The sequence below is a fragment of the Crinia signifera genome, chromosome 8 (genome assembly GCF_055691185.1).
Source record: "Crinia signifera chromosome 8, ASM5569118v1, whole genome shotgun sequence".
NCBI classification, from domain to species: domain Eukaryota; kingdom Metazoa; phylum Chordata; class Amphibia; order Anura; family Myobatrachidae; genus Crinia; species Crinia signifera.
The window spans coordinates 143,560,545-143,580,115 of NC_139224.1; the positions used below are offsets into that span (position 1 = coordinate 143,560,545).

The 19,571-nt window shown below is 44.6% G+C and overlaps 1 protein-coding gene across 1 annotated transcript in view; it reads left to right on the forward strand.

Annotated features, from left to right (window-relative positions):
- RABGAP1L (RAB GTPase activating protein 1 like) overlaps window positions 1–19,571 on the forward strand; it is a 419,353-nt gene that overhangs the window by 19,037 nt on the left and 380,745 nt on the right. The window contains exons 2-3 of the mRNA XM_083157293.1: window positions 10,564–10,597; window positions 11,528–11,584. The gene's annotated coding sequence lies outside the window, so the exon portion shown is untranslated. The remainder of the gene's footprint in view (window positions 1–10,563; window positions 10,598–11,527; window positions 11,585–19,571) is intronic.

The window sequence follows — 19,571 nt, forward strand, 5'->3', positions numbered from 1 at the left end:
ATACATTATATATTAGATATCATTATCACAATATCTTGAAAATCTCAGAAAATTTAAAAGGTGCATTTCTTTTTTTTTTTTTTTTTATTCTGAGCTACTGTTATCACGGCATATTTCATACTTATTATGAGCTCTGCAATTTCTCTGTAACTCCTCCCCATTTTTGAGCACAGCGTACAATACCGCTGAGATCAATATGATGAGACCTAAAACAAACACTATCTATTGTTAGGAGCAGCTCTGGTTGCGTGGCTCCGGTAATCCGTGGGCGACGCGCCCCGGCTGTTGCTAGGTGGCCGGGACGCCGTCGCGTCATTCCCTCTGTGCTTCCGCCGGATATGGGTGCAAGTAGTGCTGCTCCGGCACTTCTGACTCCAAGCGCCCCGGCTGTTGCTAGGCAGCCGGGACGCCGCCGCGTCATCAGCCCCGCATTTCCGCCGGACGTTGACGCGCACTCAGCGGTGTTCTCACAACTCCTTCCTCCCCTGCCGCAACGGTTGCCTAGGCGGCGGGGGACGCCAGGCGGCCGCGGGAAGGCGGAGACAGTCTGCAGCTGATTTGCCGCAGCTGCGGGGGACGCCTTTTTGGCGCCCTATTTAAACTCCCGGGCACCACTCTCTGACGCCGGTGATAGTTCTTCCTTGCTTGGTCAGAGTGCTCCCGGTTCCCTGGTTCCTGGTGGTCTTGGCTCCTGTCCTGCTTCCAGCATTCCAGTATCTGTTCCTGCGTTGCTGCTGAGGATTAACCCTTCCCGTTCCGTATCTACCTCTCTCAGATAAGTGGGGGTTATCCTCATCTCATTTGTTCCTGTTCATTCTAGTATTATTTTCATACCATCCTTGAGTATTGTTACTCCTGTATGCCATTTAGTGTTAAGTACCATCTTTTGAGTATTGTTACTCCTGTACAACTGTTATTGTTCTTATACCATCATTTGAGTATTGTTACTTCCACATATCGTTTATTGCTTCAATACCATCTCTGGAGTATTGTTACTCCCAGTGCCTTTAAGTGGCAAGTTCTATCATCTCCTAGTCTAGTGAGTCCTCGCCTGTGGTTGTAGTTAGTAGTTCCCCTTGTCCTCCGTTGGCCTTGACGGGCGCGTTGTCACAAGTAAGACCTGGTGGCATCGGGGGCGGAGCCTGACTAACGGGCTCTGTCGAACGCGGCTATTATAGGTGAAGTCTTAGCCCTTGCACGTGTCCATCAATTCTATCCGGAGGCAACGGAGTTAGGGTTGGCGGGGACTCTACGGATCCTAACATCTATCAGCAATATTATTTACAGTACACATTTCTTTTGTTTCTCTTTGGCTGCTTCTAATGTAACAGTCTGTATGTGAGACATCTGCAGCGTGCCCCGCTACACTCCCTTATTCTGAATCTAGTGAAAGTAAGTAGCTGATTTCTATTAACACATGAAACAAACAAAACTACTGTTAAATCAATTAGGATAAAATACATTTTATTTTCTGCTGTGAATCTTTCTGCAGACAAATATCTTATCTGTAGTAAATAATTTGTATTGAAAATAATGCAGTGCGCGGGGGACTCATAGCCCCTCCCTGCAAATTACAGATCTGCTGAAACTTTTATACACTGTGATACGATTGAACACAGTTAACTTAATCAAAATAAAATATATTTTTATATTCAAAATACACAAACATGAATAACTTTTGCCATTTAACTAATAGACAGTTATAAATTGTTAACCTTCTTTTGCAAGATATAAAAGAACACAGTGCATTTTCAGCCTTCAGAGTTATAATTACGGGCTTTAAACAAAAAAGATCAACCTAACGATTCCAGTCTATCTGCAATTACATTTTACTGAAGAGCAGTTATTACAAATCTCTTGTATACATAATACGGCTTTCCAAAAAAAAAAATATATAGCACAGTTCTGTCTGGTAATTAGAAAATAACTAAAATAAACAAAATAATAATTTTGATAACTGCAATAGTATAAATGTTTAAACAATGAAAACAGACATATCTGTGGTACCTAAAATCACCGTCAGTAGTTCTCCCTGTTTAAGGACACCAGACAAAAATAACAATCTACAATAGTTCTGTGAGTCCTCTTTTGTTTGCATGACCCTGTATAATGATCTGTGTAATTGCATGGACATAGGATGGTGGTGATTATGCTGTTTCTATCTGTCACCTTGGTGTACCTAGAAGCGCTGCTTCTGGTGGTACCCCTGGTATTATGGTCTGCACAGGGTGTGTTTATTGTAATGGGTTGCCATCATCTAATTTTTCTGATTTTCTATCTCTAGTTATTTAGCTGCTGTTATCCAAGTAGTCACCTGGTCACTGCATTTATGTTTTGTTTTATTACAGGAAGCAAATTTTTCCCAACTCCTTACATGCAAACTGTGCCCTCTGACAGAAAACCTGCCCTCTTAAAGACCTTTTTCATTCTTTTTTTTTTAGGGCCTTCTCCCCTCACGCTAATCACATCTATGGGTTTGTCCAGCCATGTCATCATTGAAGACCGTGTTCCCATGACTTTATCCTCCACTTAGAACCTTTTCTGAGAATCCTCATGGGAGACCTTATGGAGGCTTATGGGCTGTATACACAGAACCCTACATTTTCTCCCCTCAAACTGATGTGAGAATCCTCATGGGAGTCCTAATTAGATGTATTAGTTAACCTTATGTGAGTACACTGTATGGGAGTATATGTATTCTTTAAGCCTCTCCTGGGGGACCTGTTCCGAACAGTACCTCCTTTATACCTTATGGAGGCACCTATATCTTTAATGCTTGAGGAGACATACTACAAGAGACCTGCTCTGGTCAGTACTCCTCTAATTCTTTACCCAGAGAAGTTTTACTTCCTGTCAGTGGTCAGATTAAAGGAGACATGGGGTCTTTTGTTTCCTCCTGTTCTAGTAATTTTTTGCAACGTGGGTTATCAATGTGGGTGCCTGTTACAATGGTTATTTTGCTATATGGATTAGCCATTGTTTATCCCACAAATATTCCTCCTTTTGCTTGTTTGCCAGATATTCCTATAAATACAGGAGTCCCACTTTCTTGTGTTTGCGACAGTATATGTGCTGTGCAGGCTGGACAATTTAACCTGGTTCTCCTGTCTATTTGTTCTTCTGCTTTATTCCCTGTGCAGCGAGGCAGGCAGGCATGCTTGAATGTCCTCACCGATCCACCAGTGTTGTAATGTTCTCTTTATTTCTGTGTGGAAGAAGGTTTCCTTTCCATGTCTGTACAAAGAAAAAATGGGGTTCAAACTGCGCTAAGCTGACAAACATGCAACAGGTGTATAAAAGTAACAAATTTATTAGGTAAAAATACTTGGTATTAGAAGGCAATATTCAATTGCTTAGAGGTAAAAGGGTACTGCTAGTAATGTGCAGAAACCATTGTTTAAAAGGTTTATATAGTCACCCACTGTTCAGTGTAGTTATCCTGTTCTGTGTCCGTTCCTATTACGCTTCCTTTTTGTATCTCAGTAATTGAGGTCACCTACAGCATACCCATTCACCTACTGCCACCCTGTCCACCAAGGATAATCTGTGACCGGACCAGCTCCCACACCACTCCAGCAGCCAACTATATTTGGACTACCTACAGCCAGCACAAATACGGCAGGAGAGCGCAGCCTCCCCACAAACAGAGCCCCAGGCTTGGAGAAACACTTTTGTCTCAATTACTGAGATACAAAAAGGAAGCGTAATAGGAACGGACACAGAACAGGATAACTACACTGAACAGTGAATGACTATATAAACCTTTTAAACAATAGTTTCTGCACATTACTAGCAGTACCCCTTTACCTCTAAGCAATTGAATATTGCCTTCTAATACCGAGTATTTTTACCTCATAAATTTGTTACTTTTATACACCTGTTGCATGTTTGTCAGCTTAGCGCAGTTTGAACCCCCTTTTTTCTTTGCACTGTATTGTTGTCTGGGCTTGACACCCAGACATTCTCTTACTGCCGCTTCAGCAACACAGCTCCTCCCTGGGCTCTCCCCTGGGACACCTAGTGCCCCACAACCTCTTTTTCTCTTCCTTTCCTGGGTGAAAGGAGTGATGTGTGTCTTATATTTTATATTGGACGAATGAGTGAGGGTCTGGTATTTGTCCCGTTTTCTGGTGTAGTGGGATATGTCAGTACCTCAAGCCAGGTTGTCCCATTACTGCTAATAGGTCATTCTGCATTTGTACAATGTGTTCCCACAATTATAGTCAAATTACATCTAGCATCAGGGTTAGTAGTTGATACACCTCCTAGGTCAGGGGTGGGCAATAAGTGGCCCTCCAGCTGTTGATGACCTACACATCCCAGCATGCCTTACATCGGTTTCAGCATGGCCAAATAGCAAAACTAAGGCAAGGTATGCTGGGATATGTAGTTCTTCAACAGATGGAGGGCAGCTTATTGCCCAACCCTGTCCTAGAGAAACACCATTTGTTGCAATATGATCAGCTATCCCGACTTGTCTAGGCACCCTAGTCCCTTGTGTTTGGAATGTTAGATTCCCACTGCACTTGCTACAACGGAACATGAGTCTTGTGTGTGAGATCTGGGACTGCAGAGTTCCCCATGAAAGAGCTCTGCTATTCCCACTTCAGATTTATGGATAATGTCAATACAGCAGAAGCATAGTTAATAAGCAAACCCAGGGATTTATGATGAAACACCTCTATGTAGTCTGATGATGCTGAATTAACCAGTTGATGTATGGGTGTCATTTCTGACGGTACTTCCTACCCAATTTTCTAGATTTACAAAGGGACAAACCAAGGGTACCCCCCAATATCTGGCCTTTTCTTCAGTAAGCACACGGTCAGCTATGGGGTCAGATCCCATGTAATTTAACAATCTCCCCAATACATCCAAATTATCGATATGTGATCCGACTATGGTAGTCATAGACTCATATCTGTGAATTATAGTATCCCAAATTGGCTTATAAATTCTAGTAAGGTATTCCCAATAAACCCCTGGTCTCATTGTTGTTGGCAAAACCCCTACGAAACGTGGCAAATTATTACCCTGTTTCTGAATTCCAATAAAGGTTGTACAATCATTGCAAGAAAATCTATCCACCATTCCAGATTGTAATACAGACTTAACTTGTTATAAAAAGTGTAGCATTCTTCAAAAGAACAGGGACAGAAATATCAACAATACACAACCTCATACAGTGAAAATAGCAGTGGCAGTGTGGAGCATATACAATTTATCAGAAAAGCATACAACTATATATTTTCAGTTCCACCAAGAAATTTCTTAATGCCCATAAATCCCTTTGCCAAAATGTATCCCATATAACACAGGAAAATAAGAACCATAAACAATAATGTACATAGTCATGATTTCAAACAGTTCAGTCATTTGAATGTTCTTAAGACAAAAATATGCTTGATGCCCTAAAAAGGGTCACAAATTTAAGGGATCTTTTACTATCTGCTGCAAGAGTATGTGGCAGCTTCTTAATACTATACAGACAAATGGGTTTTAAACCTGGTACTTTCTGATCTGAAGTTTATTATCCAATATACTCACAGTTATACCCCAAATCTGGAGCGCAGTCCACGTCAGTGTAAAAAAAAGAGGGGGGGGAGGGGTTCCATAGTGCATAAATGGCAGTTTTTAATGGAACACTAATTAAAACAAATCCATAAAGAGCAAACAAATGCTCATACCAAGTAAAAAGACACTGTGGGCTGGGTACCGCAAGTTTTGATAAACAATCAACCCGGCAACATCCTACCAGCCTTCCGGAGCACTGACGCCGACCACAATCACCCGCTGGGACCACCTACGGTGAGAACAGCGTACCGATTGACCACTCAGGGACAGAAGCGGATAGGGGAGCCAGGTACAGACAGCGGACTTCACAGGAGTTGTGGAGGAGGCTGCAGTTCTAAATTGGATTTAGGGCCTTATTCTAGTTCACTCTTAGAGGCAAATTCCTTCTTAGCTGGACAAAACCGTGTGCACTGCAGGTGGGGCAGACGTAACTTGTGCAGAGAGAGTTAGATTTGGGTGGGGTTTTTCTTCAAAGTGAGATCTATATTGCAGTGTAAAAATAAAGCAGTTAGTATTTTCCCTGCACAGAAACAAAATAACTCACCAAAGCTAATTCTATCTGCACCTGTCCCCCTGCAGTGCACATGGTTTTGTCCAGCTAAGAAGGAATTTGCCTCTAAGAGTAAACTAGAATAAGGCCCTTAGTGCTTCCTTGTTAGACCTTCGGTCATCAAGCCTTTGTAATCAGCTGGAGTATTAACACCTGTCAGTGCCGTAGGTCCATTACCTACCTTCGCTTATATATATATCAATATATATATATATATATATATATATATATATATATATATATAGTAAGCAGGTGGGGTGTGCTGCAGCACAAAAACGGAGACTGGTCAGCGTGGATAGAAGTAAAGAATTTTACTCAATTACATCAGACATCTCTATACCGACGTTTCGGGGTCCCGTGCGCCCCGTTTTCAAGGAAGAAAGAGATACAAGAGATCACCCTAAGGTGCTTACCTTAAATAGTAGATAAGGAAAGAAACTCTCCACCCCTCGGCGGCTCCGATCGCCTTCCGGGAAGGGCAGGCTCAGGGAGGCTGCGTCAGCACCGCTTCCGCCCTCCTCCCGTCGCCCTGCTCTGACTCGCCGCATCTCCATGGAGATAGACGCGGCGTCCCCTGCGCCATAACATAACATATAACATATAGTTGTAAAACATGTATTGAACTATCGTTGTAGCACACAGTCCAGATATTGAGATACAAGTCCACTGTTTGCGGTGTTGGATGCTGGAAAGCGTGTCATGTTCACGGTTCCATCTGATAGTATATGGATCGAATCTGGCGACTCTGTGTCGGCATGTCGATTAAGTAATGTTGGAGGCGGGCAAATCTATTATGAGGCTGGCTCGTGGGGTTGGTGGGTGTATAAAAGGCTGTTGTGGATTGGCCGAGGGACTGGTTATCACACTCTAATGGGAATATTTGTGAAAAAGTATGTGTATGTACTGCTGGCCTGTGTGCTGTCTGTGATGGGCGGTGTATGTGTGGGATGCAAAGAGGGCCAGAAGGGTGTGTACCCACAATGCGCTGTAGAACCAGCAATATACAGTCCAAATGAGCCGCACTCCAGCCTTGAAACAAAAGTATTATTTTAATCACAGCAACGTTTCAATACAATTCAGTATTTTCCTCAGGATAGTGAACACTACAAACTACTGACCTTTTATGTGTAACAAACTGCGTCTGTCCGGCAGCGTGGACGCCGGAACCCGTGACACACCCCAGTGATGTCATACAATGCGGCCAGCGTGCAGCAATAGCCGTCACTCACCGTTACTATGGTGATCCAGCTAACAATAAACGCTTTAGACAAAACACAAATTACGATAATAGAGGGATCTTACACCAGTGATAAATCCACTCTCCCTATATAAACATATAAATTTCCACAATACATTATAATCTCATGGTAACAATTGACCTGTTCCCAGGTCCCAACTCATGAGAGTAAAACGCATTAATTCCAATATTGAACAAGCTGAAGTACAAATGTCTGAGATGGTAAACAAATTTATCAAAAGGGGTTACAACAAAAATGTGCTACTTAGTGCCAAAGAACAGGTTCAGGCATTAGACAGAGAGTCATTGTTAAAACTCAAGATAAAACAGCACTTCCGCGTCACGTGACGTGCTCACCGGCCAATCAGGCAGATTGGGACCACGGGCAGCGTGCTGAGACTTTTTTTGGCATGTGCCTGGTGCTTATTCCCCATACCCCCAAATATATACCCCATCCGCAGTACCCATGTCACACCCAGCCCGCAGTGGCCTGTTTCCCCATACCGGGCAGCGCCCCGTAACTCCTGCATCCCACTGTAAATGCCCCCCTTTGATCACGGCATGAGACTGGGATAAAGCACATGTAGTAGCTATGTACTATGTACAGATATCTATACACTCTAGAAGGGCATCAGTGATGTTGGTCAATATAGGAAAAGTAGATCATGGATATCATAACCTTAGGAAATCATAGGCATGCTCTATAACACATTGTGGGCTAGATTCTCTAAGATTCAAAAGTGATAAAACGGAGAGTGATAAACAGCCAGCCAATCAGCTTCTGCCTGACATGTCACAGACTGTGTTTGAAAAATTTCAGACAGGAGCTGATTGGCTGGCTGTTTATCACTCTCCATTTTATCACTTTTGAAGCTTAGAGAATCTGGCCCTATAGCATAACGATAAGCACATTTACTGGTGACCAACCATATATTTGTACTCTATGGTGCAGAAGTTTGTATGGACCATTCTGTTGCTGATATAGAATTCAAGAGTAATCACTATGCTTATCACAGGGAATGGGGGGAGGGTTACACTTTAGGGGCTGTTGACTTGGTAAGCAGCGATCAGAGAGCCCGCCCCGCCGAAAATACTCCACACCACCGTTTCACCTCGCAAATGAAAACACATCCCCTTGCATGTGTCCGCTGCAGGAGAAATCATTAGTCGCCAACTATCGAATGGTTTCTGGACTCGCAAATAAAAGTCAGTGGAAACCGATTTTTATTTTCATGTGACGGTACAAAGACAGGGCAGGCGTTAACCACCCGCCATCCCCGACACACTTTGTCCTGCCCATGTACCTATGGGAATGTACGTGAAGGACAAGGAACAGTGTATTAATTGTCAAAAGGCTATTATGTTGCAGAAATGTGTCCTCAAATTGAACAATGTTTCTAGTTGCACAGAATGATGTACTGGCTAAGAGTATTATTCTGATACGTTCGGAACGGGGCGAATATGTCCCACTTCTGATGGTTGAAAGACTGAACATGAATCCTCCTATCTACCATATTACAGGCAGGATTTTAAATATAAGGTACTTGTTTCCTAGCACAGCGCCAGCGATAAAAATTGTATCCAACTGGACCCCAAAAATCCCGTTGATCGCATCGCATCGCATGCAACCAAATAGCATTTTTACATTGGAATCAATTTAAAATGGTCCCTGAGACCCAATTTTACATTGGCCCCAATGTTAAATGCCCCCCAGACCCCAATTTTCATTGTTTCTCAACCCTGATGGGTCAAATGCCCCCCCCCCCCCCCCATTGTTAACGCCACCCCACGATGAACGCCAACCCGAAGTGTGGCGAGCACAGCGACCCCGCGAGGGGCGGCGGTACGCATCCTCCGACCTTTTCATACCCCCACTTTCCACGTCGGCGTGGAGTTGATTTTATATAGTGTGGCGAGCCCAAAGCGTGGCGAGCGCAGCGAGCCCCGCAAGGGGACGAGCATTACTTCACAGAAATGACGTGTCCCCGCATGGGGCTCGCTGCACTCGCCACGCTTCGTGCTCGGTGGCTCGCTGCGCTCGCCTCACTATATAAAATCAATTCCACGTCGACGTGGATAATGGGGGTATGAAAAAGGTCGAAGGACGCGTACCGCCGCCGCTCGCCACGTTTTGGATTGGCGTTCATCGTGGGGTGGCGTTAATAATGGGGGGCATTTGTCATGTAAAATACCCATAAGGGTGGGTATACAATGAAAAATCGGGTCCATTGGCCCATTTAACATTGTTCCCTATGTAAAATCGGGTCCATCTCATCGATTGCATCGCATGCCTTAACTTAAGGCATGCGATGGACGCGTTTTTTTTATTGTCGGGGAAAAGGCTAAAAATAGCCCTTAAATCGCGACGGGCGCCGTGCTAGGAAACAAGTACCAAAAATAATAGTTAGGTGCTGCCTGGCTGCTGCAAAATCACCAGCCCCAATGTGCCTTACAATCAGTGCAGGGAAATGGCACTGATGATCTATGTATCTATCAGTGACAATAATAAATATATCAGCAATTTTGTCTTGTACGATATATAATCAGGTCAGCATAATCTGTCAATATTGTTACCAAATGAATACAATTTAAAAGCAGCAAAATAAAGGGACATTTATACGCTTAGACCTCCGGTAAATAGTTTTCATTGAGCTTTATCAGTAAGGATAGTCCTAAGGAGAGGTCATGGAGAGTTTTATTGGAACAATTAATGTTGGACATATTGGGGGAAATTTACTAAGATGTGTATTCTACTTCATATGTAATGCACCAAGGCAGAGGTGTCATTTGCACTCCTATGACACAGGTGTGACACTCTGCATGCACCTGCACCCACTTCTCTGGCTTAGCAGCTTTCCACAGTAACTGACTAACAGTCTCTCCCGGGTCCCCCATTTTATACCCTCTCCTACGGGTTCCCTTGCAGGGTGCTTGTGCTGTTCACAAGCCTCAGCTTAACGGGGTTATCTGCACAGTATTTTCCCCTCTGCAATGGCAGTAGTACCTTCCCTCCTCATCTCGTGCCACTCATTTACAATGAGCATGAGCAACTGGAACAATCTTATTCCCCTCCATGAGGGGTCTGTGTTTTTACATAGACTGTATTTATCTTCCATGAAAATATCATCAATTTATCATTTTACATATTTATTGCAGAGCAAATACAAAATATTAATAAAAATATATATTTTTTTATTTTAAGTTGAAGAACGCCATAACCTGGTCCACCTCTAGTGGTAAGTATGCTGTTTATATCAATATATTGTTTCATTATAACAAAACATGACAATCTGTAGCTGTATTATATAGGAACCACTGACCTAGGTCAAGTCTATGCTAGGGATGGCCATCGATGGGCAATCATTAAAAAATGGATGACCATTGATAGTTAAAACATTGATGGTCATCCATTGCATAGTTTTACACTATTGATGCCCACTTGCACTATTACCATCAATGGCAACCATCGAAGGCAATGGCGAAATGGCCATCCCTAGTTTTGTTAAATCAGTTCCTGTGTATAAGAAGTGCTTGGGCCCCAGAAACTCTGTATGCGACAAGGTGATAACGTTATCAGACAAGTGACATAATCTCCCCACTTACCCCTTGTCACATATATCCCTCCCCCATTCTACCATCATCACCTGTAACCCAGGCCCTTCCCACCACCCAGGTTCTTACCAGCTACATGACTGGTAGAGTGCAGCCATGGCCTTCAAAGCAGCTGCAACCTCTGCTGATAAGTCAAAGTCCCACTGACTGTCCAGTAATGCTGTGTACTGCAATGCTACTCTTCCACAGGTAGCACAGCAGGGTATGTGCTGCAGGTAGGGGAGGAGTGAGAGCAGTGCAACATGGGACATTACTTATACCAGTCCCCACAGTCAGGGTACAGTCCCCACAAGCAGGACTGTTTGCCAGATATAGTACAAGTGTCAGGCTCCAGCAGGAGATGGACACCGTCCCCATCCATAGAGGACTCACCACTGGCTCATGGCTTAGTCTACGACAGCGGCAATTTACAAATCGTTATTTACTGTATTCATACAACAATCTGTAACTGTACATAATATGAATACTATGCTATTATATCATTCTATAGCTGTACTAAGAATAACATGAAGTAATGTAATGTATAATATGCCATCTCTATTCTGCATTGTCAGGGAATAAGAGGAAGATATCTCCAGGGCCCTTCCTCAGGAAGGAAAACGATCTGCCCTGTAAGTATTCATCTCCGATACTTACACATAAGTGTTTGCTGCATAGATCAGAACTATTATGGGTCAGGTAATGGGATTGCTACATGTGATATAACTCATTGATTAACAAGTGAGATAACAAATGTACAAGTGAGACCAGTCAGGGGCCCAGCAAGTGCTTAGAGAGTTCAGCATCATACACACGGGGCGATGGGGGAGCTGGTGGTGAGCGACGTACTTAAGCATGGATCGCTCAGCACACATCGCTGCACACCCGCAATGTACCCGCCCTGTGTGCTGAGCAATCTGTGCGGGGCTGCGGTTTGTCTATACTAATAGGCAAAATACTGTGATCTTAGCAGTACAGACAGTGCATGCGCTGTATATCCCTGCGGGCGGTGGCGGGAACAGGCATCGTCATCGCTATACCCTGTACATATGGAGAGATCCAGGCTAACTTTGTACGCGATCTAGTCAGATTACTTAGTAAATAGCCCCAAATCCCCCCAGGATATGGGAGGTTATTCTGATCGGTGCGGCCAAACGTGCGTACGTTCACTATTAACGTACGCTAGCCGTACGCGGCCGTTGGGGTTAAGTCCACCCACAAATCAGCCGCTTACGTACGGGCAGTAACAACGTAGAAGGGGAGTGGCGTACAACTGAGCGTACGGCAACGTACGCGGCCGGCCCAGCCGTTACACTCCGACAACTGGCGTACAACTGAGCGTACGGCAACGTACGCGGACGTCTTTCGTCCGTCTTCCCACCGACTTCTTGCGGAGATCTGAGCGTACGCCAGCTTGCACGGACGGCTCCCTATTGTTTTCAATGGAAAACTCAGCTTATGTCACCGCTCGTGAGAGTGAGCGTACGTCCGTGTACGCTGGCATATCCTTCACATATATGGACCTGCAAATCTTGCCTTTCAACTACAATTCTGAAATTGATTAATTAATCTATTTGTTATTCAATTATTGTTTTCTATTAACTCAATTGTCTACCTTAATAAAGACCCTAATAAAACTACATTTTAACCCTCATTACATGTATATTTGTTATGTTCTAATGTGGCATTTTTATCACTATCTATGTGTCCCCATATTGCTGTTACTTTTAAATCAAGTTATGTTGGTGTTTCTGTATATGTACTAAATTATGTCCATAATTAGTTTGTCCAAAATGTGTAACATGTATACCTACCCTGATGTTATGTGTGATGTTTTAAGCGAACAACATTAAACATTCATGCATTTTCACTATGTGTTATTTAACTCAAAAACACACACATTCACACAGCAATCATTACCCCTCACCTCAAATGACAAATATAAATTACATTACACATCTGTATGTACCTACCCTTACAAGCCCTCTAACATATTTATTATTCAAAACACAGGCAATTTAGAACACAATAGAAACTTTTATTTCTAACAAAAACAATAAGGGGGGGGGGGGATAAAAATAAATTAAATGCGGGCCTCCAGTAGGCCAAAAAGTATTTGGAGATACAGGAGAGTCAGGACGATCTCCCGCATCAGGGCTGCCACCTCCTCCTGCTGCTGTTCAGTGTCTGTAATGAAGGGATAAAACAAAAAATTAATATATAACATACACAAATGTTTGTTGTATTTGTACATAATAAAAAGTTCAGAGTTATGTGTGAAGGCCACATACATTTTGAAACTACATTGAAGATGGGTCTGCTGTAAACACAGTACTAAAAAATAATATGTTAACACACACATACTGTACATAGTAAATAACATTAATTAAATTACTCCTTCTTGGATGAATGTATGCTGAGACCCAATTGGTAGTTTGGTTTTGGGGGACTGTCCTCTAACCTCACAATTAGGCTGTGCTATTTAAGGGTTATGACATTGTTGTGGCTTAAGCACTCATTACTATTTTAAATTTAGGACATTGCTGTACAAATTATAGGCCTACAGCTATGTTTGTAAAGCATGCATCCGCATGGCCTCACACACTATTAACAAAACAATCTCTACATTTATGTTGCACATCATGCTGGGAACTGGAGTTACCCAACACCTGGAGCCACATTACTACCACACCACTAATGTCGGATATCTCATTGGATGTACTGTTATGTCAATTATTCAAGGGGTGAGGCATGGCCACACTCAAAAAAACCACCAAGGGGACCCTTGTTCCTGGAGAAGGACAGGACACACCTCATGGTCGCCCTGCAGTGATATGTTGCAACTAATGTTGATGTTGGATACACATATGTGGTTGTTGTGATTGTTTATGTGTAGAAATGTGTAGGTAAACATTAGACACATTATTTACTTACGGCTACTTGAGCCATCCTGGTCGCCGCTGGTTGGCTGTGCGGTGGTTGGGGGGGTCAGGAGCAAGGGGGATGGGATGGGAATTTGGATAGAGGTAGTGGGTGTGAGTGGGGATTGGAGAGGTTTGGGGGTGGGTGGTGGAGAGGTGTAGGGGGGTTGGAAATGGGGTGGGGAGGGGGTGGGGGTAGGGGTGTGGGTGGGGGTGGGGGTAGGGGTGTGGGTGGGGGTAGGGGTGGGGGTGGGGGTGGGGGTTGGGGAGGGGGTGGGGGAAGGGGATGGGGAAATTGTGTGGGCCCCAGCTTGAGCCATTGTCTCGGCCTCCTCTTCCTCCTCCTCCTCTTCTTCCTCCTCCTCTTCCTCCTTCTCCTCTTCCTCCTCCTCCTCTTCCTCCTTCTCCTCTTCCTCCTCCTCTTCTTCCTCCTCCTCTTCTTCCTCCTCCTCCTCTTCCTCCTCCTCTTCCTCCTCCTCGTCTGGCTGCTCCAGGGCTGCCTGCTCCTGGGCTGCCTGGTCCCGGGCTGCCTGCTCCCGGGCTTCCATGCGTGCCCTTGCCCGTGCTGAAATGTTCATGTTGATGACATAGAAATCGAAGATTGGGTTGCATAAAAAAGGGGGAAAGAAAAATTCACATTAGTCATGCTCATAACCTTCCAAATTATCATTGCTGTTATATTTCAGACATTTATCATGCAAACTAATTGATATGCTACACCCAAAAACTGAGCAACTACTTAAACCCCCCCCCTATACCCCCCCTATACCCCCCCTATACACCCCCTATACACCCCCTATACACCCCCTATACACCCCCTATACACCCCATATACACCTAGCACTGCGCCAGCGATAAAAATTGTATCCAACTGGACCCCAAAAATCCCGTTGATCGCATCGCATCGCATGCAACCAAATTGCATTTTTACATTGGAATCAATTTAAAAATGGTCCCTGAGACCCAATTTTACATTGGCCCCAATGTTAAATGCCCCCCAGACCCCAATTTTCATTGTTTCTCAACCCTGATGGGTCAAATGCCCCCCCCCCCCCCCATTGTTAACGCCACCCCACGATGAACGCCAACCCGAAGTGTGGCGAGCACAGCGACCCCGCGAGGGGCGGCGGTACGCATCCTCCGACCTTTTCATACCCCCACTTTCCACGTCGGCGTGGAGTTGATTTTATATAGTGTGGCGAGCCCAAAGCGTGGCGAGCGCAGCGAGCCCCGCAAGGGGACGAGCATTACTTCACAGAAATGACGTGTCCCCGCATGGGGCTCGCTGCACTCGCCATGCTTCGTGCTCGGTGGCTCGCTGCGCTCGCCTCACTATATAAAATCAATTCCACGTCGACGTGGATAATGGGGGTATGAAAAAGGTCGAAGGACGCGTACCGCCGCCGCTCGCCACGTTTTGGGTTGGCGTTCATCGTGGGGTGGCGTTAATAATGGGGGGCATTTGTCATGTAAAATACCCATAAGGGTGGGTATACAATGAAAAATCCGGTCCATTGGCCCATTTAACATTGTTCCCTATGTAAAATCGGGTCCATCTCATCGATTGCATCGCATGCCTTAACTTAAGGCATGCGATGGACGCGTTTTTTTTATTGTCGGGGAAAAGGCTAAAAATAGCCCTTAAATCGCGACGGGCGCCGTGCTAGGAAACAAGTACCAAAAATAACAGTTAGGTGCTGCCTGGCTGCTGCAAAATCACCAGCCCCAATGTGCCTTACAATCAGTGCAGGGAAATGGCACTGATGATCTATGTATCTATCAGTGACAATAATAAATATATCAGCAATTTTGTCTTGTACGATATATAATCAGGTCAGCATAATCTGTCAATATTGTTACCAAATGAATACAATTTAAAAGCAGCAAAATAAAGGGACATTTATACGCTTAGACCTCCGGTAAATAGTTTTCATTGAGCTTTATCAGTAAGTATAGTCCTAAGGAGAGGTCATGGAGAGTTTTATTGGAACGATTAATGTTGGACATATTGGGGGAAATTTACTAAGATGTGTATTCTACTTCATATGTAATGCACCAAGGCAGAGGTGTCATTTGCACTCCTATGACAAAGGTGTGACACTCTGCATGCACCTGCACCCACTTCTCTGGCTTAGCAGCTTTCCACAGTAACTGACTAACAGTCTCTCCCGGGTCCCCCATTTTATACCCTCTCCTACGGGTTCCCTTGCAGGGTGCTTGTGCTGTTCACAAGCCTCAGCTTAACGGGGTTATCTGCACAGTATTTTCCCCTCTGCAATGGCAGTAGTACCTTCCCTCCTCATCTCGTGCCACTCATTTACAATGATCACGAGCAACTGGAACAATCTTATTCCCCTCCATGAGGGGTCTGTGTTTTTACATAGACTGTATTTATCTTCCATGAAAATATCATCAATTTATAATTTTACATTTTTATTGCAGAGCAAATACAAAATATTATTAAAAATATATATTTAGTATTTTAAGTTGAAAAACGCCATAAACTGGTCCACCTCTAGTGGTAAGTATGCTGTTTATATCAATACATTGTTTCATTATAACAAAACATGACAATCTGTAGATGTATTATATAGGAACCACTGACCTAGGTCAAGCCTATGCTGGGGATGGCCATCGATGGCCAATCTGTAAAAGAAAATGGATGACCATTGATAGTTAAAACATTGATGGTCATCCACTGCATAGTTTTACACTATCGATGCCCACTTGCACTATTACCATCAATGGCAACCATCGAAGGCAATGGCAAAATGGCCATCCCTAGTTTTGTTAAATCAGTTCCTGTGTATAAGAAGTGCTTGGGCCCCAGAAACTCTGTATGCGACAAAGTGATAACAAGTGACATGATCTACTCACTCTCCCCTTGTCACATATATACCTCCCCCATTCTACCATCATCACCTGTAACCCAGGCCCTTCCCACCACCCAGGTTCTTACCAGCTACATGACTGGTAGAGGGCAGTCGTGGCCTTCAAAGCAGCTGCAACCTCTGCTGCTGAGTCAAAGTCCCACTGACTGTCCAGTAATGCTGTGTACTGCAATGCTACTCTTCCACCAGGTAGCACAGCAGGGTATGTGCTGCAGGTAGGGGAGGAGTGAGAGCAGTGTAACATGGGACATTACTTATACCAGTCCCTACAGTCAGGGTACAGTCCCCACAAGCAGGACTGTTTGCCAGATATAGTACAAGTGTCAGGCTCTGGCAGGAGATGGACACCGTCCCCATCCATAGAGGAGTCACCACTGGCTCATGGCTTAGTCTACGACAGCGACAATTTACAAATCGTTATTTCCAGTATTCATATAACAATCTGTAACTGTTCATAATATGAATACTATGCTATTATATCATTCTACAGCTGTACTAGGAATAACATGAAGTAATGTAATGTATAATATGCCATCTCTATTCTGCAATGTCAGGGATTAAAAGGAAGCGATTCCCGGGGCCCTTCCTCCAGAAGGAAAACGATCTGCCCTGTAAGTATTCATCTCCTATACTTACACATAAGTGTTTGCTCCATAGATCAGAATTATTATGGGTCAGATAATGGGATTGCTACATATGGGCGTGGCCTATGCGCCGCACGGTCTACGCTGCCGTACGGAACGCTGCCGCACGGAACGCAGAGTGTCGCTGATGTACGCCAATTACAGAAATAGTATATAAAGGTGTGATAGAAAAACTAAATGTTGTTGCAAACATGGCTGGATCTCAATCTGAAGGAGACCAGGAGTGCCGGAAACTTTTTGAACGCCTGGACTCCAGCACCTTCTATGTGCCCCTCACCACAGACCAGCCAGTGGGAGAAGAGCAGGCTGCTGGGCCATCCACATCAGCCCAATCTGCAGCTGGCCCATCTTCTGCCTCAGCAGAATCATTGGGAACACAACAGGTGGCTTCCCAACAGAGTAGCCTGGCCAGCACTTCAAGTACAGCGACAGGTGGCCGTGGCCGTGGGCGTGGCCGAAATAGGCCAACGGAGGAACCAAGCAGCAGGAACATGGCATACGAACCGCAGGAGCTTGCCATACTGGTACCCCACGCACGGGATTGGATCGAGTGTACACAGGACAGGTTGACACACACAAGGAGATGGAAGATTTGGGAAGACATAACTGCGGAGATTAATGCGGTGGCTCCACAAGTTCGTGAGGCGGAGCACGTTAAGAAGAGGCAAGTTCATGTGTGTTACATTTGACCAGTACAAGACCAGTAATGTTTAAAATAGATGTTAGATGGAGTTGGTAAATGGCCGGTCACGTTGCTTGAAGCCACAGACATGATTACCATGTCATTTAATCGATAGTTATTGTAGGGTGAGTGTGAATGTATCTTCTAAGGGATGTTTGTTTATTTTAATAGAATGTAAGTTGTGTGTAATGAAGCACATGTTGTAATCTGTTGCAGATTGCAATGGTTGCTACAGCAAACATCAGGAGTGACATGTAGTAATATGTAAACTTTGATTGCAGGTGACACGACTTCAAAACCAACCTCAAGAAGAAATTGACCAAACGGTGGGAACACAGCCACACCTCTGGGGCTGGCCCCATGCCAGCCCGGCTGAAGCTCACCCCCCTGGAGGAGATGGCAGAGTGCTGCATTGCAGTAGAGGAGGTCCGGGGGGTGAGCAACATGGATAGCGAGGCCCCAGCGGATGTCTTTGCTGCTTTTGTTGAAGGTAATTATTTGCCATGGCATAAGTAGTTGGTACTAATTTGCTTTGAATGTGTTGTAATTGTAATTTTCTCTTTCACCAGCATCCCCACCGCTTGGTCAAGAATCTCTTGAGGAGGTGGCGGAGTCTGTGCCACCTGCCACCAGTGCCAGGCATGTGCAGCAGCCACCGGCCGAGCCCGAATACGACAGGTGGGTGCAGGTGCTTGGCCAGATTCACCAGCAGGGAGACTTAGCATCAGAGCGGATGCGTAGGACCGAGGAGGTCATGCAGGGTTTGGTCAGCACCCAGCGATTCCCGGGGCCCATACTCAGGAAGGAAAAAGATCTGCCCTGTAAGTATTCATCTCCTATACTTACACATAAGTGTTTTCTTCATAGATCAGAACTATTATGGGTCAGATAGTGGGATTGCTACATATGGGAGTGCACTCCCTCGTGTCCGCCCATGTTTACGCCCAGTTTAGCCCACTTTGAAACTACGCCACTGTGTAGTTCCGAATGACGCCCTTAATACGCCCGTATTTCACGAGTGATTGCGGTGCACAGTTCTGTACGGTATTAGTGAGAACAAGTACGGAGACCATGCGTGGCACATGCGCATAGCGTTGCCCACGCATGCGCAGAGGGCTAAAAAACGCCATCCGAAAGAGTGCGCGAATGTACGCACAGACCAGAATAAGGCCCTCAGTGAGAAAAAGAAACCCAACAAGGCAGCCTCACATAGAGCAGGTAATAATACTGTTCCCTACTTATTATTACTCAGTACTAAGTAGACAGAATCTTCCAGAGACACAATCTAACAATGGAGATGTGTTATACTACCACACAATAGATATATTTTATCCTTGTGAATCCTTCCTATTGCCCTATAGATTGTAAGCTTGCGAGCAGGGCCCTCCAGCCTCTATGTCTGTAATTACCCAGTTTGTCTTACCACTGTTGATTCCAATTGTAAAGCACAATGGAATATGCTGCGCTATATAAAGAAACTT